This window comes from Haemaphysalis longicornis, unplaced genomic scaffold (genome assembly GCF_048455015.1).
Source record: "Haemaphysalis longicornis isolate Haplotype H1 unplaced genomic scaffold, Haemaphysalis longicornis Haplotype H1 scaffold_31, whole genome shotgun sequence".
Classification (NCBI taxonomy): domain Eukaryota; kingdom Metazoa; phylum Arthropoda; class Arachnida; order Ixodida; family Ixodidae; genus Haemaphysalis; species Haemaphysalis longicornis.
The window spans coordinates 660,649-686,606 of NW_027526340.1; the positions used below are offsets into that span (position 1 = coordinate 660,649).

A 25,958-nucleotide genomic window follows, 5' to 3' on the forward strand; every position below is an offset into this window, starting at 1 on the left:
GTTCCCAAACTAGTTAAGACCGCACGCTTGCTTCGTACTTTGGTCATCGCAAGGGGTCTCTGAGAGGCCGATCCGTGAACGTACGGGTGTGATTGATTGATTGATTGATTGATTGATTGATTGATTGATTGATTGATTGATTGATTGATTGAATCACTGATTGATTGACTGATTCAATTACTGATTGATTGTAGGGTTTAACGTGCCTACGCAACGCAGGCGATGATGCGTGCCGTAGGGGAGTGCTCCGGGTTAATTTTGACCGCCTGGGGATCTTTGCGCCGAAATCTCGTACACACGGGCGTTTTTGCTTTTCGCTTCCACCAGAAAAGCGGCCGCCGCGGGTATACGGGCGTGGTGTTGGGTGCCGGAAACAGGTAAAGTGAGCATCAAGGCGGTTTCGAATTTTCTCGAAACAAACACACAAGCGAACAAACGATCAAGCAAACTCGACTTACGTTCCGCGTAACCGCTGTTATTTCACGTCCGTGGTCATGCCTGTGGATGCGCTGTTTCCGCCCACTGATGTTGGCCGTTGCGTGCGAACCGCTCTTTCAGATCTGCGGAAACGGGACAGGGGGAACAGCGTAAATATAAAGGGCGACTCCGTGCCTAGGCTTCACACGGAAGACACCTGCACGCAGACATAAATATGCCTCGCAGTTGTGCGCCGTCAAATCCAACTCAAAACAGCCAGCGCAAAGCCTGGAGTGCTCAGTGTCAGCGAGATGTATATGGTGGACGTCATCACGAGTACTGTCATTAAGCCGAGCTTTTTGTTTGTTTGTTTTTAGTTCCGATGGTCGTAAGCGTAATTGTGACGGGAGAAGGTACGAAGTCAAGAGCAATTCTGAACTGAAGGGGTCAAAGGTCTGAACCCTGCTACGCGCGGAGTCGCGCAAAAGAACGAAGAACAAACGATGACCCGCAAAGAAGAAAAAAAAAAAAAACTACTCCTAATTCGATATCAGGGTGGCTTGATTGCCTAGAGGAACGCTCAATTTCCGAACGCCATACAGATAAGGAACGTCAAATATACTTGCAGGATCAGCTAGTATGACCTATTGTATCCGCTGCGCGCAATAAAAAAAAATAAGTAAACACAAAAGGGGCAATGACCACACCCAGAAACAAGTCGACCGCGGAGGTCGGTCGTTGGTTTACTTTCGTATTAGGCCGGCGCCTATATTTCTTGTGAAATTTTCGAGCGTGGAGATTTACGGAGTTAGCCAGTTTCGCTGCGAGCGCGTTTGGCGCAGATCACCAAGATACATGGACGCGTGAGCAATTTTGGATGTCACGAAAGTCTCTACGCGTACGAGATTTTACAGCGTCTTGTCTTCATTTATTCGAGTTGATTGACGCTTCATTATCACAGCCCGAAAGACTGCATTTGTGCAAAGCAAAGCCGGCGTGCTTTAATGTATACCTTGCTAGCGCACAAAACAAACGCTCTGTGAATAATCTGCTTGATCTGTGAGAGCACTACTGACTGAAAGTTCGTCTGCTGGGAGTCTTCGGAAAAGCGGCCTTCGGTCAGTTTGTCACGGTACCGCGTTTATTATTGTATTACCAGAGGCGAGAGCAGCCCAAATGTGCCAAATCTGAACGAGAGTTAATCGTCACCGCCGCTACTCATCGCTGCTAATCAACACTACTCACCATTAATCACCCAAACGCGCAACAACAGATGTCGTCGCAATCAAAACAATTGATACGACCATCATATGCGCAAGGCCGAACACATTTGGATTCTATTACGGTTGCAACTTTCAATATTGTTTTGACAGAATTCGATGCCTTCCGGCGAAATACATAGCGGTCGATTTGTAATTCCCCGGGGCCATATCGTACAACCTTGTGTGTTTATTTCCGCTTGGCACACCATCGCAATACAAACAAGCGTTATCTATTCATGCTTAATGTGCACCATCACTTATTTTTCTGTGCATAGGTACAAAATAGACGGGTTATATTTTTACAGCGGATCTGTTATAGGCAACCTTTTGGACCATCCGTAGGACGAGAAAAGCCCCTCTGTCTAAATTTCGGCACACCCTCTTGCTTCGACCACTAGTTCGCCTCCGGCATTTTATGTATTGATACCCGATGGCGTATATTGCCCCTGGAGAGAATTTTTCCCAGCAATTCATTTGTGTTTATAAGTGAAGCCGAGTGCAAAGAGATCAGTGTAAGCTTGGGTTTCGTAAGCTGGATTTCCCACAATACGTGTTGGTTTTTGTCACCTGGCTTTCTCACAATATGTGTTACACAGTGCAGCCTACACATAAATAGGTTAAATCCCCGCCAACGCGTTGAAAGAAGACCACCGGTGACGATCGGGACGCGTAGTACGCCAAGCGTAAGCGCGATGCCCATCGGGACTCCGAATACAGGTATAAGAGGAAGACGCGAGACGCCGGCGAGACTACAATGCCGCTTAACGACTCCCCGGCGCGACGGCGCAGCTTGAGCCTGAGTTTGTGACCAACCAATACCCCCAAAAACCACTCCGCTTGTGATCCACTTTCGTTGAGTGAAATGGTACTCAATATTTTTAATTTGGCTATTTTTCCTAGCCCGCCTCCGAGGCTCGTGGAATTTGTCAGCCTTTGTTTCTTTAATGAAAATTGAAACTAAGCACCAGCTGCGTTTATGGCAGCTGTATGCGAAAAATCTCTACGATTCCAGGCGGCCCACCTCTCCCACAACAAAAAAATAAATAAAAATTAACGGTTTGGATAAAATTGAGATTGTTTGCTCGGACAGGGAGAAAAAATGGAGAATCTCACACTAAGGCGTAAGACTTGAAGGTAGCGAAAGCTGTGCGTTGCAACCTTCACGACCATCACGACGTTGAAGTCCACGATTGCCGCCGATTTGCCTCTTCTTCCCCGCCGCAACGACTTTTACTCCATTTTTGTTGCTACAACGGCGAAAACCAACCAAATTGAAGAAGCAGAACGAACGAACAGAACGCGCACACTTAAACTAGGCGCCCGTAGGTGCAACGTGTACCCCATCACGTGTTCTGTGTCAAGCAGGTGGCGTGACTATTCTTCCCACAGTCACAGCCGAGTGAGTAAGCCGTTTGACTCTCGGGCACAACTCACGGTCGTAGCCGAGTGGGTAAGGTGACTGACTCCCTTCGTTGATCTACCAGACACAGGCTCGAATCCTACCGGTGCCGGTGATTTCTTTATGCTGTTATACTGAGTTTTGTGAAACGCCGGGACTACCGACTACCTATGCAGTTTCTCAGTTTAAAAAGTTTAGAAGAGTAGAGGCACGCGACTCGTACTTTCCGCCACCCGTTGTCATTCATCTGAACCACCCACGACGCAAAGCCTAAGAGCTCTACAGACGAATAAACTGTATTTCGCGTAAAATAGGGTGAGAAAATTCCGAACTCTTTATTTCAATAGTATTTTGCCGTGGCGTTGCCCGCGTCATCGTAAGCCCACTTGCCTCATTCCGCGTCGATCCAAACCAAAAGCGAGCAAAAAGTTAATTACCTGTAGCCTTTTCCTGCTGATCTGCACTACTGTGGGTGACAAAACTCTTAGCGAATCACTTACTGACTAATCGATTTATCATTTAGGTATTTCAATTACGGCTGAAAAGAGCCGTGGGCGAGTTCCGCGGGAAGCAGTGGCGAAGCCCTCGTAATTACCCCAATCATTCTCGTGACGCCAAGCCCAAGCTCGTTCATTACTGCGGGACCACCAGTGCAGCTAGTAATGCATTTATGAAGGCCAATTTTAGATATCGACCTCGGATTCCCTAACGAGCCTTATCCCGATGCATCGTCAGTGAATGTGCGCGGCAACCGAAACGCAATAAGCCGGAGAGTAAGATTTGGTTGCTTACTAATCAGTTGAGGCAAATTAATTTAAGCGTTGCTGATGTAAGAATAGCAGTAAACAACTAAACGCGACTCTAGCTTTTTTTTCGTGGTTTGTGTTGGTTACGAGGCGCTCATAGATTGATCGATTGTAGGGTTTAACGCGCCGACGCAACGCAGGCGATGAGGCGCGCCGCAGTGGAGGGCTCCGGCTTAATTTTGACCACCTGGGGATTCTTAACGTGCGCCGATCTCGTACACACGGGCGTTCGTGCGTTCGTGCGTTTCGCCTCCATCAGAAAAGCGGCTGCCGTGGCCGGGAATCGAGCCGGCGTCCTCGTGCTCAGCAGCGCAACGCCTTAGCCACTGAGCCACCGCAGCGGGTGGCACTCATAGAAATAGAATGACATTTCTTTTTATTCTTGTAGCCATCGTTGTCCCCTTTTGTTGTTGTTGTTGTTGTTGTTGTTGTTGTTGGTGGTGGTGGTAGTAGTAGTAGTAGTAGTAGTAGTAGTAGTAGTAGTAGTAGCAGTAGTAGTAGTAGTAGTAGTAGTAGTAGTAATAATAATAATAGTAGTAGTAGTAGTAGTACTAGTAGTAGTAGTAGTAGTAGTATGCCATCGCGTTAGGGGTTATGGCCGCGGCCGACAGAGATCGCGTAGTAATGTGTATTATAATCACCGTCATTTACCGCCAGGCCCACATGATCGTCGCCGTCGTCGTCATCGTCATCATCATCATTATCATCATCATCCTCATCATCATCATATCTATAAGCCCGTCTATGTCCATCCCCACTGAAGTACTCACCAAAAACTTCCAAGGGACTACGTCGTGTCAGCCGAATCCATCCTATGTCCAAATTCTTGGATCTCGTTTCTCTGCCGCATTCGCCGGCAGATTTAAACCTCTGACGCTGACCTTCGCAATCCTCCCACTGTTCGCGTGTTCTTCGTGCTCATCACGCACACGTCCTCCCTAACTCCGGTTGTTAATTTCTGATCGTTTGGGGTAAGCGCCTACCGCGAGAGTTTGTCCCTCCAATCGCGACAATCGCTTGTTACCCCTAAACGTTAAATCTGTAGTGTTTTTACGTTCAATGCATTGCTCTGCATTGGATCTACGCTAAACAGTTTAAGATCTGCAACGTAAACTGGAAGTGCTGGTTAACCCATGAGGTTACAGCCCGCCATCGCGAGCTCGCGTCAATGTACACCACCTGGCCATTGTATCCACCACCATGCCTCGTGCCCCCCCCCCCCCCCCCCCCCCCCCCCCGCCGCCTCAATTAGCGTAAGCTCAGTTTCCTCTGATGCAGCTTTTGATCCGTGTATACTGAGATAGCATTGCGCTGTCGATAGTACAGCGGGGATTCTTGCTTTCAGAGAGGAATGGCCAATAATAGAAGCGGTCAAGGGTGAATCGGTCAGCTTTCCACCACACTTCGCCACAAGTGGGCAGACAGGACTGACACCGAAATAGAAGGCAAAGCAGGGGAAAAAAAAAAAAGACGAACACTGCTACTCAGTGCCATAACCCCCATTCTCTTTCCCGTTCTCCGCTGCAGCCAGCCCTCACTTACGCCCGTCCATAACCGTAGCGGTAGTCGGGGGGGGGGGGGGGGGTAGGCGGGTGTCAGCTATTATTACATTTGGGCGCGAAACCGCTCCCGGGCGCCATTATTTCGACCCCCCAGGCGGCCTCATCTCGCGCTGCAGTCGCGGAGGCGAGGTGGCAAAGTAGCCTAATCTCGTTGGCCGTGGCCCGCGAGATGGGCTTCTTTGTCGACCGACGCCCATTCCACATCCCCTCCCACCGCCATCACAACAACTTCCTCCTTTTCCCTCGTATGCCTCGCATCTGCGTCGAAGCGCCATTTCCCAGCATTTTCTTCTGTTTTTTTTTTTCCCGCACCTTTCACGGCTACCCTGTCCCTCACCCCAAAAGCCGTGCGTTGTCGTCTCACGCCGGGTTGGAATTAGATCGCGGTTATGGGCGATTCGTCGGATGCCCCCCATGCGCCCTGGGATAGGAAACTCATCGGCGCCAGCGCAATCCTCCATCCGGCTCGGGAATGCGCGCGCTCCGTAGCGAATTTCGCGGGAACCCGCCACGATGCGCCGCTCATTTCGCTGTCGCTTATTTTCCCCCCAACCCGTTAGGCTGCTTCCGGTGAAGTTGCGCTTTTGCATTACGGGGGAAGGAAAAACTTCCACAACCGGCTTGCTTGCTTGTCACATCCCGTTAAAGCAGCCAACTAACAAATCCGTTTTCCACCACGCAGGTAGAAGAAAAAATTAGTAGTCCTTGCAACGTTCTCAGCAATATGATTGCGAAACTCCGGATTCATTACAACGGCTGTTTCGGGCTTTGAGGTGACGAATCGGGTACTCTGGTGGTAAATGTCACCGGTACCGATACATGGTGCTAAGTATTCACAACGGTCTCCCCGCCGACCGCTTGAACGCACGGAAAAGGCCATGTCATTTGGGAACAATCTCCCACCCAGTATCTCAGTGAAGTTGGCTATGCTTTTGTCGTACTTACTCTAGCGTTAGCTGGGCCGCAAAGCATATTTGGTGCACTGCTCCTTGCAGCGTATATACACCCGCTAGTATGACCACCCGGCTAGCCACTCTCTCCACCAACTGTCCAACCCTATCGTCACCGCCTGCACCTGCCCTGCGTTCCACGGACGTTGTAAGAGTCGCCTGGGTTATACGGCCGACGCTGTTCGCCGCACCCGCCGTTTGGATATTCAGATTACAGCCCGCTCCCTCCTCCCTCTTCCCCGTCCCCAGACGGCCCATTCCTCACGCGGCTTCCTCTATATGAGATATCAATGATGCACGGCTCACTTTCAGCGCGTGATTCATCGTCTACCGGCGCATGGCTCGCACAACCGCCTTGTATTAGGAGCCAACAAAAGGGACGTATACACGGACGGCGACACAGCGGCGTCGGCACGTTTTGTCACGTTCGGTCTTCATTCCCGACGCCAAAGCAAGCGTCAGAGGCGTAATGCGAAGCGCTCGCGAAATAAAACAAAACGAACAATCGAAAGAAATGGGGAATACGAAGCGATACGCCGACTAAGCGAAGTGCCAACGGCGAAATGAGCGATCCCGCTTCACACATGAACGTTTCTATCATTGAGCGGCCGCTGGTATGTGGCCCATAACACGAAAGTATGCGTACCATCGAAATTGGAGCTCTGTTGTGGCGTAGCTCAATCAAGCATGTACGTGGTACGCAGTTTAGTGCTGTCGATCTCCGTCTTTGTGCTTGTCTCTTTTGATTATATTTATTTTGTTCACAATAAACAAGGTAAGCGATGTACAGCGCTGGACACGCTCTTGCTTGTAGCTTACAGCAATCATGACGCCATCACTCTGCAACACATCCGAACCCGCACGCTATGTGCAGCATCGTATATACAGCAAGCCTTCGCGGAAAGCGACGTTTCATCCGAGATACCGCAACAATGCCTGCAATAACGGAGTCTTCCAATCGCAAACGGGAACACCGAATGGCACCCCCGCGGTGCGACGCACAGAAAGCGTACCATTCCTGACGGGAGGGACATTCCGGGACAGACTACCAAACGGGAGGAAGATAACAGACAGTCGCAAGGTGAAAAACAGAGCTGACGCTAGAAACACTACGGCGTTGGTGACGTCTGTCCTCGCGATAGTCATAAACCTGCACCTCCTCACACTACACGAGTGTACATGGTCTATTATATAAAAAATAAGCGTAATATATATATATATATATATATATATATATATATATATATATATATATATATATATATATATATATATATATATATATATATATATATATCTGACCTACCTTTTCACCTGGCCTCGCTGTTCACATCAGACGTCGCATGGTGTTGTGACACATGCGTTTGTCGGAAGCATAGCGCGCTCACTCCTCACCCACACACACGCACGCCTGCGATCACGCGATGAGACGGGGGCCGGGGAGAGTGTGGGAAAGAAGACGGCGGAGGTCTTCTTATTGGATTGCCGCCGTGCCGTCTGTCGCAGTCGTCGCTCGGTGCGGAAGGCCAGCGGGGAAGAAGACGTGATCATGCCGAAGGGCGGCACACAAAGGACACCGCCGGCGCTTTGCGTCGCCTGAGCCCCATTTTTTGTCCTTCGCTGGCAGGTCCTGCCAATATGCGTGTCAATTCAGCGGCGGCGGCGGCGGCAGATGCCAGAGGGGCACAACATCCCTCCGTCGTCTCTGAATCTCTCTATCTGCTCCCACTCTCTGCCACCACCCCAAACAGTATACACGGTCTTCTCCCAGCCTGCGGTGCTCGCCCTAACACCACTAAGGTGATGAAAAGCAACAGGACTGCTTGGTTAACTGATAAGTAATAACTGGCGAGCCCCACAAGATGTTACATGTGGTGCAATCCTCTGGCCTTACGAGAAGGAAAGAAAGCTAGCCAAGTTTGAAGGAGTTTCGGCTTCGTCAGTCAGCTCTGAACGCCTGTACACGAACTCCTTGAACATTTGAGGGGCTTCAGCAAGTATGGTTTTTTCGTCGAAATCCGAACAACCAGGCGCTGTGGGCTGAGGTTTGACTTCTTTGGCCGCACGCCGTCAACCACGCAGTTTAACCGATGGAATGCCTCAGAGGTGTTGCTTGCGACACGGGCCAGGAGCGCAGTTAACAATCCGCAACACCATTACGTGTGGGCCGGTGGCGTAGCCAGATGGTGAGTCGTAGCCACAACACGGCCTAAAATTCATGCATGCAGAAAAATGACTAATAAATTGTTTAGGCATCCGGCGCTGTCTCTCTTTCTTGTTTTTAGTTTCCCGGTGGCAAACTGCACCCCCCCCCCCCCTGCCAATATATTTCTTGCTGCGCCACTGGTGTAGGCCGTGCGCTTATTGGACCCCCGGCTGGCGGCATCAGTTTCGAAAGCACGGTTTTCTCGGAGTGGATTTCTTACCGTCCAGCACGATTAGTTCTCCCTGTCCATTGTGCATTCTCCTAGAAAGTTTTTTCTGCTTTTTATTAAAATCCACCACTATTTCCTAATTCCCACACACGCATATTTTGGGCACGTTTCTCCCCAGGGGCGCAATGCGGTCTTGGTTAATTTTCAAAGCATTAAAAGGAAGTGTAGTCGGTGTAGTCCTCTTTCTCGCTCTTGAGCGCCACTTAATTCGGGCTGCTTTATACTACGCCTGCTACGAGCCATTTTCCTCGAAACCTAATTCATTACGCCTTATTATCCTTACGATGTACACCCATGTTCCCCTCTCGGAGATTTGGATGGATATTGTCCCATTCGAACTAGTTGCGTTAAATGGTTTCTGCTTCATTTCCAACCCACCTACCTTCGATTCAGGCAGAGCCAACCTCTTAGAGATCGTGCTTGTCGGCGAATCCTGCGGAAGCAGTGATTATTTCCTCATCAATGTAATTTACAAGCATTGTTTCGTAATCCATTAAACATGTCTAGATTTGAAGGCAATTCTGTCCTTTGTAAAGAGCACCGAATTGGTGAACTGCCAAGTACGCGTATGCGTAAACGTCCGGAGCTGTCCAGTCACTACGTTAGCTGGCGCGCCCCGGAAGCATTCCATCAAGAAGCGACGCGGGTGGTAGTAATCCCGGCCGCAGACGCATTTCCTCCACCAGTCAAAACGTAATTGCCTGCACGTCCACTCCGCCCACTCCCCCGTCAACCAGCACGAGGTTTTCGAGAAGGAAAATGAGGTAGGATTCGTAACTACTTGACTAATCGCAAAAAAACAAATACTCTCTCTCTCTCTCTCTCTCTCTCTTTATATATTAGACAATCCTATATTAGGGCCACATCGCATCACGCGTACATATACTCGCGCCTGCGTTGTATGCACGCCCTGTCGAGAACGCCCGGGGTGCAATTTGCAGTCGCAAATTGGCTACGTCGCCGAGACGAGAAAGCCGGAGATTGAACAGAGCGGCGGGAGGAGAAACGAGAAAAGGGCGATTTGATGCAACCAGAAGGAAAAACAAAGAAGAAAGGCATAAAACGGGCCGGCGAGGAGGCTGCACTCAAGACCGACGCACCGGGCGCGAACGAACGAGCGAGCGGAGAGCCCATTCACGGGCGGCGGGTTCCCGCTGCCAAACGCAGCGGGCAGCGGCGGCAGGTCGATCGCAGCCGAAATCATGCTCTCACGGACCATTACCTGCCGTTCATACATAACGAACGTCGAGAGGGGCCCAAAAGAATGAAAGACGGCGGCGGGAAGAGAGGTGAATGTACATAGGCGCCGCTATAGAAGGGCTCGCCATCGTGAGTAGGAAGCGGGGGAGGGGGCTTGCCAATCCAATTTTGCGAGCATTAGAGAAAAAGAGCGCGGACGGCTGCGCAAGGGCGCTGTCTGGAAAGTGGGCGCGAAGAAAAGGAGGGCGTTAATGGAAAGGAGAGCTGTTGCTGCAGGCCCGCGCGCGCTGGGGCCCCGTCGTCGGTGGCAGCGCAATCGACACCGCGACTGGACGCTTGGACGAGCAGGCCAGCAGAGGGAGCTCACGCTGGCGCGGGGACTACGCTCTACGGGAGATGCAGCACGTGTTCTACATACATTGCGTGTGCGCGCGCTTCGGAACTCTCCTTTCCGACAGCAGCCAGCCGAGTGTGCACGCACACGCCTGCCCATCGCGAGCGAGCCGCGCGTCATATATCTAGATTAGAAAAGCGGGGGACCGTTGGAAGGCACGGAAAAATCGAGGGAAAGGGGGAAAAGGTGGGATGAGAGAGATTTTTTGAGCATACAGTGCTAAATATGAATGTGGCGCGTACAAATTCCTGCGTCCATGCATAATTGAGCAGGTTTGGAAGGACGGCGAAGGGACATAAATAAAGGTATGAATGAGCGGTGCGCGGGACGTTTCCATGTTAGATGCATGCCATTTTCTCCGCACCTCACGTTTGGAAACCAACCTCCCGACAACTTCGCTTCCGCCACATAGCCTCCCTTTCGTTCTCCATAACTGCCAACTATTGCCGCGCAGCCGAACCTCCGCTCCTCCGTCGTTTCTGTGGCGGCTGCTGCCGTTGCGAGTTGCCGGCGGCCAGTGCAATCCGCTCCTGGCAAGCTGCGCACGGAGCTCGCATAGAGCCATTTATTTGGCCGAAAGCGACGCAGCGCTGCAGCACGGATCGCAACACCGCCCCCTTTCCCCTACACCACCTCCGTTCACACCGTGCGTTCGCGAGTGTGGACCGAGTTCCTCTGCGCTCCCCTCCCCCTTCTCTCCCCGTTCCCATGCTATGGATATTGCGCCATAAATATTGCCGTCGGGTTCGGACTCCGCGCCCGCCCGAGCGTATAAGCGCGCTCGCTGGCCGGGCCGGATGCCAATGTGTCCGCTTCTCCGCCGCCGTGGCCCGCACGTCCGTCGTCTCCCATCCAAGCAGCCGCTCAATAGTGCAACGTCCACGTCGCCCCTCCGGCTGTGGCAGGAAAAATGCCGTAGGGAAAGTACAGCGCCCACCGCTGCCCCCTTCCTTCCTCCCCCACTGCACGCACGGCCAGAAATGACGCTCATAAGCACGTTTCCGATCACCCCCGCCCCCATTCTCCTCGAGGTCTGAACCTCGTTTGCTGTCGTGTGGCGCGGCCGGCGGCATGCAACGTTCCCGTCCCGCCTCGCGACGAGTCGATTGGGGGCAGCCACTGCCCCGCTTTGGCTGTCGGAATGCGCGCAGTTTAGCCCCTTTGTATATACTTCTATTTCTTTTGCCTGCGCGTGGTTCTGTCATTCCGGTTCAGAGCGCGAATCAATCAATTTGCACTTTCCGAACCCGGTACAACCATTGAACTTTGACACGCATAGATGCGGACATCCTCGGTTTCGATCCTGTTCGGCGGGACCTTGAAATAGATTACAGCCATGGGATGGTGTGTCGCACTGTACTGAGCGTACGCTATGCGTGTACCTTACCTGCTCGAGGGTGTATATCACACTGCATTACCGCAATGTCCTCTCTTGTGATACAATATATGCGAACGAAAGCAGCTTCTTTTAATCGATTCTTGAGAGTTGCACGACAATCTGTACTAAAAGTGCACGGTAAAAATGCAGCCTGTAAACCCCGCGCCCTCGAGCCTACTGTCTCTCTCTAATATGTATATATATATATATATATATATATATATATATATATATATATATATATATATATATATATATATATATATATATATATATATATATATATATATATATATATATATATATATATATATATATATATATATATAGATATATATATTCACGAACTGGAGTCCTTTTAGTTGCTGCAGATGTACAGAGAAAGTAAACGTACGCTTGTCTTCGGAGACTGTTCATTTGGATGTCTCGGCCTGAGCGAGATCTTCTTGAATAAGACCTGCCTCGAGGCCTGTTTCTTAAAAAAAGTACTATACCTGGTCTTCTTGAAGAAAACTTGGCTCAGGTGGAAACGCCGTAATGAACAATATCCGAAGAGAAGCGTACTTTCACATTTATTTTCTTTCTATATTGCATGGAAGTATATATATATATATATATATATATATATATATATATATATATAACAAGGGTGAACCATGGTGTGCCGTTTGGTGCCTTGTGGAAGGTCACTGCGCCGACAGGAAGCGATGGAGGGGGGAGAAGGAGGGGGCGTAGGAAGAGCATTGGCCCGGCAGCCGGTGGTGTGATGCGAGTGAGCCACGCGCGCGCGAACCACGGCATCGACCCTCGTCGTAGGAGCGCGAGTCCCTGATCGAGCCCTAGGGAGTGAACAACGCGGCGCCACGGAGCGCCGGGGCGCCGCTTCGCCGACTTCGCAGCGTGCAGCAGCAGCAGTTCCGCTTTCGGCCTCCGGAAGCAATAACAATCAAGAGACAACCGTTGCATTCCCTATGGGCTCCTCGCACGCGACCAAGACAACCGTGCCATCCTTCCACTTACTGCCTCCTCCTTTCAAGCATCCCATCCCCCGTGCTCAAAGCCGGCCTCTAGACCGGCGCCAGTGCTGAAGACAGGAGCGTTCGTCGCGTACCCTTGCTCTTTCTCAGTCCCTGTGCAGTGTAAAAACCAACCTGTTTCCTTCGGTGCAAGCTGAACCTAAACGTCGAAAAGCGGTATCATCTGTACTCGTCCATGTCTTTTCTGTTTTGCTTGTATGCTACAACTCTTTTCATCGTTCCTGTAGGAGACTTCTGGCTACTAAACGAACCTTAGGCCAGAAGTTGCCACAAAACTTCAACACGTATTCTTCGTTTCCGTCTTCAACTTCACCCCGCGCACCTGTCGTGGTGGCTTGCGCGTTAGTAACGCGGATCGCGAACATCCAAATGGGTAGTGCTCCCGTCAGCCTTTTAAAAATCCTTATCGGCTCACATACGTCTCCTCACGTACTCATGCCAATCAGTTCTAGAAATGCGGCTGTCGCTTTCCCTTCCCCTATCGTGCAACAAATACTAACACGTAACGAATTGATTCTGTGTGTAGACTGGGTTCCTGTGCACAAGACAACCTGGCTGGGCAACCCGAGCGCTCGCACAGGTGCGCGCACGTTTCATACAACTCCTCTGACCGGAAAGGACCAAGAAGAAAAACACAAAAACGTCACATCACGAGCACAACTCTCATATCTTTCCCCGCTGCCTCACATCAATGGAACGTATATTTACCATTTACGGTCACCAACGCAGCATACACTTCACATCCTTATCGAGCGGGTCATCATATCCCCTCTAACGCATGTTATATCAAACAATTCTCCGTGAAGGCCCCTTAAAACACTGTCCTCATTTATCGAAATCTTGTTCATAACTTCACCCCCCCCCCCCGGTTACGTCAAAGGAAATAGATTACGCTTTAATAGACATATCTTCGCCGCATAAAACAGGAATCTTCGCTATTAAAAGTGGCTTAGCCCAAGTGGTTAGTTAGGCTGTCTCTACAAGTGGTGGCCCCTACTAAGCAGACGGACTCGCCCTTCTGCCATTACTCTCTCCACATCGGCCTTTGGCCTCCAGCTACGATGAACGTTCAAGATACTACTGCTACAATTAGACACTCCTACAGAAATTTCTTATTGTTTACATTCAACGGGATTCGGTCCCGGATTATTAAGTTGGCTATCCCTCATTATGGGTATGCTTGCAGCGAAGCACCCTTTACAGACACTTTTTTTTTTGGCGCACGCCGATGCAAATACTCTTCAAACGCCCACGCTTGCCGCTTTCTTGCCGCTGTGCAAGCGGACAGCGGTGGCACTCAACAATCTGAAACATTAGGCACAGGAAGCAGTGGTCTGTGAGGAGAGATAGATCACGGCGCTTGCGGTTATAATCTCTATCTCGTTATTTACCTCGTGGTCACGTGTTCCGGCGTTTGAGATTAAGATGCAACGATGCACGTTTCTCTAGATATTACCGGCGGCGAGTGCCAGAAAAAGAAGAACAATTGCAGTATGAACATCTTAGAAACATCGTTCAAAGGTAGAGAGAAAACCAAATTATACAAAGGACGCTTGAAAAGTGCAAAGGGAAAGAAGATTACCGCCTCAAGGCGTTCTATTTCTTACTGTTTGCCTAGGCGAAAGTTCCACCTTTTTGAAGCATTTCCATAGTTTCCGAACCTCACTCCCCTCTGACACCTCAATACTTCCAGCGTCGCTAAATGCGCAGCACACTCCCACGAGCTCCTGTCGTTAGCCAACCTCATTTGGAGCGGCCCAGCACGCACCAAACAGCTCAGCGTGATTTCAGAAGTAAGTGAAAGGCTGCGGCGAAGGTGCCTCACGCTACGACGAAACTTACGACCTCAACCGAGGCCGAGCGGCGGCGCATTCGAGCACAAAAAGAAGGGCACCCACGAGGTCGGCGCTGAAGCCCGAGCGTCGCCCCCTTAAACGCTGCCGCCGAGCATCCCGCCGCCAGCATTTTTCGCGCCCCTTCATCCTTCCTTCCCGCCTCCCAGCAGCAGCAGTCCTCCGCGCGCTTTAACAACGCCGTTACGAGCAGCCGCGCGCGCACGGCGTCGAAAAGCGCCCGTCGTTTTCTTTTTACGAGCGAGAGACGCGCGCACGGGCGCCTGTTATGCAACGACGCGCACGCGGCCGATTTTCGGCCGCGCAGTAGCGGGAACTCCTCGAGCGACGCGAGAGAAAGTGCCGCGCACGGGGGAAAAAAACGCCGGCGCCGCCTAAAAAGAGCTAAACCTCTGTCTCCGGCCGGGCGAAAACGAGCCGATGGCTCGGTCGTGTGCGTGCATGTAAGCACGGCTGATTTACCTCGGCACTGCGCGTCGTCGCGCGTCCCACACGTGATTTCCCGCGCGCAGACTAGGCGAAACGAGCAGGCGTACCGCCGTTGCTTGCCCTGCCTCGTTAGCCAGCGCTCGAAGCACCTATCTCTCTCTCGCCGTTTCCCCCCCTGTCAGCCTGTGACTTCCCGCTCTGCTGGCCACAGCGGTGTGCCGCTCTAAAAGGCAGCACGCACACGCCGAGGTTGCGCAGCAGTTTTCGTGGCTCCCCTCGCGAGGGTATCAGCAGAGGCGAGTTGCGATTAGCATAGCGCCAGCAGCGGGCGACTCCGAATGGGCTGACGCGGCGGCGGGCAGCGGCGTAATGACCGCTGTCGTTGGCGCGTATCATGCCGAGACCTTCCCGGTGCCCCCACTCGGTGACACGGCGCCACTGACTACTAACGTGCGCAGCCCTAATGACTGCGTGATGCATGTGCGAGTCGTTTGGTTGGGAGAACGCGCGAGGAATAACGCACGTGGGAGAAGCGTTGTGTTCTTTCCCGCGACCTGCGCGACCGCCGAATGCGTGCGACGCGTTGCTTGTCAGCCGCTGACCTGTTCTACCCTTTTGCTCGGACTCTCGTCAAGTCGACGTTGGCGGACAAATGGAATAAGCGCCGGAACGGACTCGCTTATAAACTGCGCGGAAACGTGTTTAACGGATTCTCGGAATACGCGCGAGTTTTAGCGGACGAATCGGTATGCGGTTAAGCTCATGGTAACGCTGTTCAGGAGCGGTGTTCTGAGTTGCGTCCGTTTCAAGTATGTGTTCGCGCCCGTTTCATACCGTGACGTAGTTTCCAGTGGCGGCACGGCTAATGTACGCAAACCAGCATGCTGCCTTGCTTTACCGCCTGCAGACAACCAGGGCTCGCACGAAGTATGCATTTTTAAGGGACAATACTCAGAAGATCGCCCCAAGACCGACTTTTTCACCCCCAACCCCCCTCCCCGTCGTCCCATTAGTGTATTTAATGCTTCTGTCAACATGGTTCAAGATATTATCATCAGGTGACGAGCACAGCAACTTTTTTCGCAATGTTCGACACACTTGTTCCACGAAAGTAGGCTAACGTTTACCATCCTCCTCGCATCGCTTGGACATCAGTGTTTTATCAGAACATGACCCCTGTACGGCACCTGCAACAAAGGTGCCATAACTTCGCACCAAAAACCACGTGCTTTTTTATGCGCAGACGGCGATATCTAGGGTGTCTAATTTAGAGCATTTAGATTTTGCAGTAGAACCCGTTGCATCTACCCACGCTTGTTAAACGAGCGAAACTCCCTTCGCCGTTTTTGAAACATTCCTTTTTAATGTGGGGAACATTGAAATACTGACCACTATAATTACAATTGCCTTAATTTTTATTCAATTCGTAAACGTTGTAAATCGTACGCGTTACCAGAAAGTAATCTGCACACATCCATCAGTGATACCCTCATGTTCTTCGTTTTTGTTTTATCTGCAGTCGCTTGGTGGCAGCAACAAAACCGTTAAAGCAAACGTTTTAAGGTTGGGTTTAGCTCAATCATGGCCGGCAATGCTCTTAATGGACCTAAAAAAAAAGCAAACCTTTCTATGTTAGGTTTAGCTCAATCAGAGCAGAATGCTGTTAATGGACATTCAAAGAAGAGGTAGAACAGTTAACCCATCAATCTCCTTCGTGTTCTTTTTTATGCACAGCAAATTATGGATGATGTGGTGCACGTGAGAATCCCTGCCAATTGACGCTCTGCACTCGCATTCTCTTTTCTGTTGGGCAGATTCATTTTCGCACGTTTGATTACGCTCGGTGCTTTCTGTCGTTATAGGTTTGCGTCTTCTTATTTCATTCTTTTTTTTTTCTGAGAGAATTTCGCTTTTTCCGTTTGCTATTCAAGGCGCCGTACTTTGTACCAGATCGAAAATTCATTTCAGTAAATGATTCTACGCGCTGCAACCCGCGAAGAGTGAAACAGAGAGGGAGAGTGAAATGAAAAAAGAAATCGTGCGAGTGAACGCCGAATGTGCTTCGGAGATTACACGAGAAATTTCCAGGCGTACAGAGCCGTTTCCATCGAGCGTGGTGATTCATAGCCGCCGTGTTTGGAGAGGGGTACACGGCGAACTGAGAGAAGAAGAAAAAAAAATTGAAATTGGCCAGAGGCGACTTTCACCAGCACTGATGCTGCTGCGGTGACAGTCGAGGCTACTGCACGCCAGGACGGCAGCATCAGCAACTTCCCCTTGATACAGGGGCCATGAAATTCAATTTCGTCACATAATCACCGTCAAGCGATTCATTAATCAAATCTCACGCCACCGCCATACGTGGGCACAGTTTGAGATGTTGTTCTCCAACTTAAACGTTTATATCAGCGGAGTCATCTTGAAATGACGAGCTGCTGCCAGGCCTTTTTATCTACCGGGTGTTGGCGCGAGGCGACGGGCAGGTCCAACTCGCCGTCGCCCTTCGCCGCTCACTCGCGGGCTACATTAGTCGGATCTCGCGCGCGCCGATATCGAATTGCTGTTACGCTATGCGGCGAAGCCCAACCCGCGTCTTGCGGAGAAGCCCACGTGCGCGGGCTTTTCTCTCCGACAGGGGTGCGCGCCCGTATCACTCTCGGCGCTGTTCCATTAAAAACGGGCGCAAATTGAAGCCGCTTCCCTTCCCCCCTCCCCCCTCTTCTCGCGCGAGAGTGAGCCGGGGTAATGGGTCCGGGCAGAAACGCGGCGGCGGCAAGCCGATGGGAGCGACGTATTATAGGCCTCCCTCGCGTGTGCGCGGCCGACGAGATGGGTATACGGGACGTCGCGTTTAGCCGAGCCGAGCCGGCGGCGGGAAGAGAAGGGAGATTGGTCACGTGTCATTTTGTTCGGCGGCGGCCCGGCCTCTTTATTGTTTTCGGCGCACCGCCGTCATCTCACCAAGCGCACGCTCCAGCGCCAACGAGATTGGCATCGCCGCTGCTGCCGTGGTAGTGGCGTCGCCGGGAGCAGGGCCGGCTTTGGAGCGGGACGCGCCCGCCCGCTACTCTTCTCAGCGAGCCACCCGCCTCGCTTCCCACCCGAGCTCGCTCCGCCGACCCCGGCCTCAACCTCGCGCCTCGAAAGTTTCCCCCGTGTTTGCTCGGCTTCTCCAGATTACGCGATTATTATCGAGCAGCCCCCTCTCCAAGGTGCTGCTGCTGGAAAGAGAGAGAGAGAGAAAAAAAAGCGAACGAAACGAACAGGCGCAAAGAAAGAAAGGGTCAGGTCCAGCGACATTGACGGTGCTTGCTTCCAGTCGCCGCTCTTGACTCGGCGGCGTTCTCTGGGCTAAGCGACGGCACATAGATGAAACCGTGCGTGTCGGCTCTTTTCTTCCCGCTGTAAGGCGGCCGACGAACTAGTGGACGCACCGTAGGGATCGCGTTCATTGTCCCTGCTCGTGCTGCGAGGTTTAGGGCGCGCCCTCTCATTGTGAGAGCGCTGACGCTGCGGTGCACGCCTTTGAGGCTCGTGCAGAGCCCCGCCCGTCACCGCGGACTTGACGAGCGAGCGATGTCAGCATCTCTCTCTGGGTGCTGGCGTGAGGGGGCTCGCGCTCCGCCGAGCATTTAAACGCCGCCTCTGCTGATGCCGCTGTATGTGTACCCCCTGTGGTGGTCGTCGGCCGCGGCAGAGTGGCCTGACGGCGACGTGAGTCAGCGAATGCGGATTTACGACGGCACGCGACGCTGCAACCGTGCGCTCACGCGGGAGGACTGGCACGGATGAGCGGCGGCGGTGGCGCAGATGAAATCGGAGCTGGTTGAGTATTGCGTGATGAAAAACAAACATGGAGAGAGGCGGCTGAGCTCAGCTTGTTCAGGATGTAATGAGAGGATGATAAAGAGGTGGCAGCTGCGCAAACGTACAGTGAACCGTTGTTGTAACGAAATCTGGTTATTCGAAATTTCGGTTTGGTCGACGCGTTTCGTAAACACCTATGCTGTGTATTGAGAGAACATCCCTCTTTGACCGAAGTATCGCTTATAACTAAGCCATTTTCCTGTCTCCGGCGATTTTCTATAGCGAAGTTTTACAGTACAGTGCATTTTTTTGGAGTTTCGGTTCAGTTTTGTTTAGCACCGCCAAAAGCAAAGGTGTGAATTGTCAGTTGAATCCCCATTGTATACAAGAGTTTACGGATTGCGAAGGCGACGTAGCGCGGGAACTGTGTGCAAAAACTCGCTATCTGTAAGCGCAGAGTACAGTGCTGGAATCAACACGCAGGTATATTTCGCTGAGACGCCTACTGACGCTGTATCCTGTCGATGTGTGTTCTCACTCCTAAACTTGATGAGACACACTTTAAGCTCCGACCGACAAAACGTCGGTCACTACGACGGACACAACACAGCAGACAGTACCCGCAGCCTTGTACATCCTGCAAAAGGGTTTACTGAAGGGCTTGTTGGTACATTATATAGTTTCAAAACAGCGCGTAAGACGGGACAAAAGAACGTACAGGCGACACGAGCACTGTGTCGTCTGTATCTTCCTTTTTCCCTTCTCCCGCCCTGTGTTTAAACGATATAATGTACATCCTGCGTTTCGAAGCTTCAAAAGTGAGAGTAAAAAAAGAACGCACAGGAGAGAGAAATAGCCAAGCGATGAGAAAGAAGACAACGTCTCAAGAACTCTTTCCTTATCGTTCGGAGTCAGTTTATTGGTACCCCCGAACTCAACACGATGATGATGAAACTCCCAGCCCTAATGATATCAGAAGCCTGAAATTACCTTCGTAGCGACATTTATCCCACATTTATCTTGCAAACCTTACGACGTCTATCGACGCCGCTCCCTGTCGTGGGAGGAGAGTCGTAACCACGCCGTGACGAAATCTTCCGCTGCAGAGATAAATTACAGCGCGGACGCGCGCGCACCTCGACGGACCCAAGGTCGCGGCTCATTACGAGATGACGACAGGCGGCGCCGCCCGCTGATTGACGCGCCTTTCCTGGGCGCGGTCGCTGCTGCCGACGCGGTCGCTCGATTCCCAAATTGGACGTTATTAGAGGCGGCGGTGGGCATTCACGCAGGCACGTCAGTGGGAACGGTGGCCGCGTCTGTGGGTGCCGCGAGCGTGCTATGAATAAATAAGAGGCATGCGCACCGCTCGAGAATCTGCTAGCGGATTATCGGGATCGATCTTCGTTTTATTTACCAGTCATGGATAGTTAGCGAACAATCCCAAGACTCGCCTAGGGCAGCAAGTGCCGTAAGAATGAACAAGAAGAACAAGTTTTGGATAGTGCCTGGGAAAGTCCGCGGCCAGTGCGGGATTTGGGGTTAAAAATGGCCGCGAGAAGATGCGATGGAGGGGGGTTATGGATAAATATGCGGTTGGGCTAGTTGGTGTATATCTCTTTAAAACAAATGAAGAGCGCTAAAAACCATGACAGAAAAACCCCGACAGCGCATCTGTCTCGTCGTTACCCGTTTTTCTGTCGTGGTTTTTAGCGCTCTTTTTCTTGAACGGGTTATGGATCTCGGCGAGGACACTGAATCTGCCTGGAAATATTTATGATTGATTGATTGTGGGGTTTAAAGTGCCGACGCAACGCAGGCGATGAGGCGCGCCGTAGTGGATGGCTCCGGATTAATTCTGACCCCCTGGGGATATTTAACGTGCGCCGAAATCTCGTACACACGGACGTTTTTGCTTTTCGCCTCCATCCGAAAATCAGAAAAAAAGCGGCCGCGTCCTCGTGCTCATCCGCGCGCCTTAGCCCATGAGCCACCGCGGCGGGAACCCTATATATATATATATATATATATAGATATATATATTGATACCAGGCGCCTGCTACGTCAGCCTAAGCAATAAAACCTGAGCTCAGCGTTCAGCCAAAAAAGCCACGTCTGCAAATCGCCTCCACACTCATCCGCTAGCTCGAAATCATTCCGCTAAGTTCCAACCTTCGCGTTAGAAGATGCAACGCAATACGAATGCGCGGGCATGAAGTTCACGCAACGGCAACAATAGGTGCTTCTTCTTCTGAAAAAAGCGCTCCTGTTCTGTATCAGTCTCCGCGAAAGCCTCCGCGTCATTATATAAGCACCCATTCATTTCGCGGGTCGCAAAGACAGGTGCGCGAGCCGCGGGACGACGACTCATATCGGCGACAAAAGGGAGAGCGTCTTGTTCTTTTCTCGTTTCCGTCGTGGACGTTACGAACGAGCGGCAAATGACAATGGGACAGGCCGTTCCGTACAAGGGATGGAAAGAACGCAGCGAGGATCTGCCCCGAAGAATAACAACGCTCCGCATACATCGACGCGGTATATTCGCCACGAAGCCAGCACGCCCGCGCGCGGTGCAGTATTATAGAACGAGGCTCGAGAAGAGAAACGGCCTCAGCCGCGAACCCCCACGTAAGCGCATATGGCGCGGCGGCGGCAAGCGATAACCGGCGATCCATTGTGTCTGTCGTTAGACGCTGCGTGGTCCTTCTTCGACCCGTACACAGAGAACCGCACGAGACCCCGTTCGCGAACGAGCGCCCGGGTCGACGTCGACGACTCGAGAGGATTTTTGCGCGTGCATGTCTGTGCACCGTCTGCAAATGGTGCGCCAGCTGCCGCGAAGCCGTTCGAGTGTTCGTGGCTGTACAGGGACGCTCTCTGGCTCCCCGCCTGAGCGCCACTCCTGCGAGGAGCCCTCGGGAACCGCTGTGAAAACACACTTCCCATTCCCGTCCTCACGAGCACTTCGAGCACCTATGCGCGCGGAATATAAATCGGAGTGGGAGCCAACCGATGTTTGCTCTTGCGGAGTGGCGACGCGAGGTAAAAGTCATTACTCGTTCGCCAACGTGACCATACAGAAAAAAAAAGGGAAAAGGAAGAGAATAGTGATAGCGGGTTTGAGCCATTCCTCTGTGGCGGGGAAAGTCCTTAGTCCGGGAGGCCCTGAGAACATGCGGCCAGTTGCGCCCACTATATCAGCTCGAGCTGATACCCAGGTCACTAGTCGCCGGCTGGTTTGTACATTGCTCAGGAGGTAGGGGTGTGGGAGTAGGGTTGAGGTGAGGCGGCACTCCTATACCATGTATTATATAAGGTCCGGACATGTCGCTAGTAGCCGGCTGGTTTGTACATTGCTCAGGAGGTAGGGGTGTGGGAGTAGGGTTGAGGTGAGGCGGCACTCCTATACCATGTATTATATAAGGTCCGGACATGTCGCTAGTAGCCGGCTGGTTTGTACATTGCTCAGGAGGTAGGGGTGTGGGAGTAGGGTTGAGGTGAGGCGGCACTCCTATACCATGTATTATATAAGGTCCGGACATGTCGCTAGTAGCCGGCTGGTTTGTCCATTGCGCAAGGGGTTGGGGTGTGGCGATACGGCTGGGGTGAGGTGGCACTCCTATCCCATGTGGTATAGAGTCCGGTCATGTCGCTAGTAGCCGGCTGGTTTGTCCATTGCGCAAGAGGTTGGGGTGTGGGGGTAGGGTTGAGGTGAGGCGGCACTCCTATACCATGTATTATATAAGGTCCGGACATGTCGCTAGTAGCCGGCTGGTTTGTCCATTGCGCAAGGGGTTGGGGTGTGGCGATACGGCTGGGGTGAGGTGGCACTCCTATCCCATGTGGTATAGAGTCCGGTCATGTCGCTAGTAGCCGGCTGGTTTGTCCATTGCGCAAGAGGTTGGGGTGTGGGGGTAGGGTTGAGGTGAGGCGGCACTCCTATACCATGTATTATATAAGGTCCGGACATGTCGCTAGTAGCCGGCTGGTTTGTACATTGCTCAGGAGGTAGGGGTGTGGGAGTAGGGTTGAGGTGAGGCGGCACTCCTATACCATGTATTATATAAGGTCCGGACATGTCGCTAGTAGCCGGCTGGTTTGTACATTGCTCAGGAGGTAGGGGTGTGGGAGTAGGGTTGAGGTGAGGCGGCACTCCTATACCATGTAATATATAAGGTCCGGACATGTCGCTAGTAGCCGGCTGGTTTGTCCATTGCGCAAGGGGTTGGGGTGTGGCGATACGGCTGGGGTGAGGTGGCACTCCTATCCCATGTGGTATAGAGTCCGGTCATGTCGCTAGTAGCCGGCTGGTTTGTCCATTGCGCAAGAGGTTGGGGTGTGGGGGTAGGGTTGAGGTGAGGCGGCACTCCTATACCATGTATTATATAAGGTCCGGACATGTCGCTAGTAGCCGGCTGGTTTGTACATTGCTCAGGAGGTAGGGGTGTGGGAGTAGGGTTGAGGTGAGGCGGCACTCCTATACCATGTATTATATAAGGTCCGGACATGTCGCTAGTAGCCGGCTGGTTTGTACATTGCTCAGGAGGTAGGGGTGTGGGAGTAGGGTTGAGGTGAGGCGGCACTCCTATACCATGTAATATATAAGGTCCGGACATGTCGCTAGTAGCCGGCTGGTTTGTACATTGCTCAGGAGGTAGGGGTGTGGGAGTAGGGTTGAGGTGAGGCGGCACTCCTATACCATGTATTATATAAGGTCCGGACATGTCGCTAGTAGCCGGCTGGTTTGTACATTGCTCAGGAGGTAGGGGTGTGGGAGTAGGGTTGAGGTGAGGCGGCACTCCTATACCATGTATTATATAAGGTCCGGACATGTCGCTAGTAGCCGGCTGGTTTGTACATTGCTCAGGAGGTAGGGGTGTGGGAGTAGGGTTGAGGTGAGGCGGCACTCCTATACCATGTATTATATAAGGTCCGGACATGTCGCTAGTAGCCGGCTGGTTTGTCCATTGCGCAAGGGGTTGGGGTGTGGCGATACGGCTGGGGTGAGGTGGCACTCCTATCCCATGTGGTATAGAGTCCGGTCATGTCGCTAGTAGCCGGCTGGTTTGTCCATTGCGCAAGAGGTTGGGGTGTGGGGGTAGGGTTGAGGTGAGGCGGCACTCCTATACCATGTATTATATAAGGTCCGGACATGTCGCTAGTAGCCGGCTGGTTTGTACATTGCTCAGGAGGTAGGGGTGTGGGAGTAGGGTTGAGGTGAGGCGGCACTCCTATACCATGTATTATATAAGGTCCGGACATGTCGCTAGTAGCCGGCTGGTTTGTACATTGCTCAGGAGGTAGGGGTGTGGGAGTAGGGTTGAGGTGAGGCGGCACTCCTATACCATGTAATATATAAGGTCCGGACATGTCGCTAGTAGCCGGCTGGTTTGTACATTGCTCAGGAGGTAGGGGTGTGGGAGTAGGGTTGAGGTGAGGCGGCACTCCTATACCATGTATTATATAAGGTCCGGACATGTCGCTAGTAGCCGGCTAGTTTGTCCATTGCGCAAGGGGTTGGGGTGTGGCGATACGGCTGGGGTGAGGTGGCACTCCTATCCCATGTGGTATAGAGTCCGGTCATGTCGCTAGTAGCCGGCTGGTTTGTCCATTGCGCAAGAGGTTGGGGTGTGGGGGTAGGGTTGAGGTGAGGCGGCACTCCTATACCATGTATTATATAAGGTCCGGACATGTCGCTAGTAGCCGGCTGGTTTGTACATTGCTCAGGAGGTAGGGGTGTGGGAGTAGGGTTGAGGTGAGGCGGCACTCCTATACCATGTATTATATAAGGTCCGGACATGTCGCTAGTAGCCGGCTGGTTTGTACATTGCTCAGGAGGTAGGGGTGTGGGAGTAGGGTTGAGGTGAGGCGGCACTCCTATACCATGTAATATATAAGGTCCGGACATGTCGCTAGTAGCCGGCTGGTTTGTACATTGCTCAGGAGGTAGGGGTGTGGGAGTAGGGTTGAGGTGAGGCGGCACTCCTATACCATGTATTATATAAGGTCCGGACATGTCGCTAGTAGCCGGCTGGTTTGTACATTGCTCAGGAGGTAGGGGTGTGGGAGTAGGGTTGAGGTGAGGCGGCACTCCTATACCATGTATTATATAAGGTCCGGACATGTCGCTAGTAGCCGGCTGGTTTGTACATTGCTCAGGAGGTAGGGGTGTGGGAGTAGGGTTGAGGTGAGGCGGCACTCCTATACCATGTATTATATAAGGTCCGGACATGTCGCTAGTAGCCGGCTGGTTTGTCCATTGCGCAAGGGGTTGGGGTGTGGCGATACGGCTGGGGTGAGGTGGCACTCCTATCCCATGTGGTATAGAGTCCGGTCATGTCGCTAGTAGCCGGCTGGTTTGTCCATTGCGCAAGAGGTTGGGGTGTGGGGGTAGGGTTGAGGTGAGGCGGCACTCCTATACCATGTATTATATAAGGTCCGGACATGTCGCTAGTAGCCGGCTGGTTTGTACATTGCTCAGGAGGTAGGGGTATGGGAGTAGGGTTGAGGTGAGGCGGCACTCCTATACCATGTATTATATAAGGTCCGGACATGTCGCTAGTAGCCGGCTGGTTTGTACATTGCTCAGGAGGTAGGGGTGTGGGAGTAGGGTTGAGGTGAGGCGGCACTCCTATACCATGTAATATATAAGGTCCGGACATGTCGCTAGTAGCCGGCTGGTTTGTACATTGCTCAGGAGGTAGGGGTGTGGGAGTAGGGTTGAGGTGAGGCGGCACTCCTATACCATGTATTATATAAGGTCCGGACATGTCGCTAGTAGCCGGCTGGTTTGTCCATTGCGCAAGGGGTTGGGGTGTGGCGATACGGCTGGGGTGAGGTGGCACTCCTATCCCATGTGGTATAGAGTCCGGTCATGTCGCTAGTAGCCGGCTGGTTTGTCCATTGCGCAAGAGGTTGGGGTGTGGGGGTAGGGTTGAGGTGAGGCGGCACTCCTATACCATGTATTATATAAGGTCCGGACATGTCGCTAGTAGCGGGCTGGTTTGTACATTGCGCAAGAGGTTGGGG

The 25,958-nt window shown here is 52.1% G+C and overlaps 1 protein-coding gene across 3 annotated transcripts in view; it reads right to left on the reverse strand.

Moving 5' to 3' along the window:
• LOC144177798 (uncharacterized) overlaps positions 1 to 25,958 on the reverse strand; it is a 126,964-nt gene that overhangs the window by 73,141 nt on the left and 27,865 nt on the right. For 2 of the 3 annotated variants that reach the window (XM_077705366.1, XM_077705369.1), the window contains exon 2: positions 459 to 560. The exons of the other annotated variant lie outside the window; for it this stretch is intronic. The gene's annotated coding sequence lies outside the window, so the exon portion shown is untranslated. The remainder of the gene's footprint in view (positions 1 to 458; positions 561 to 25,958) is intronic. 3 annotated transcript variants of the gene reach the window in all.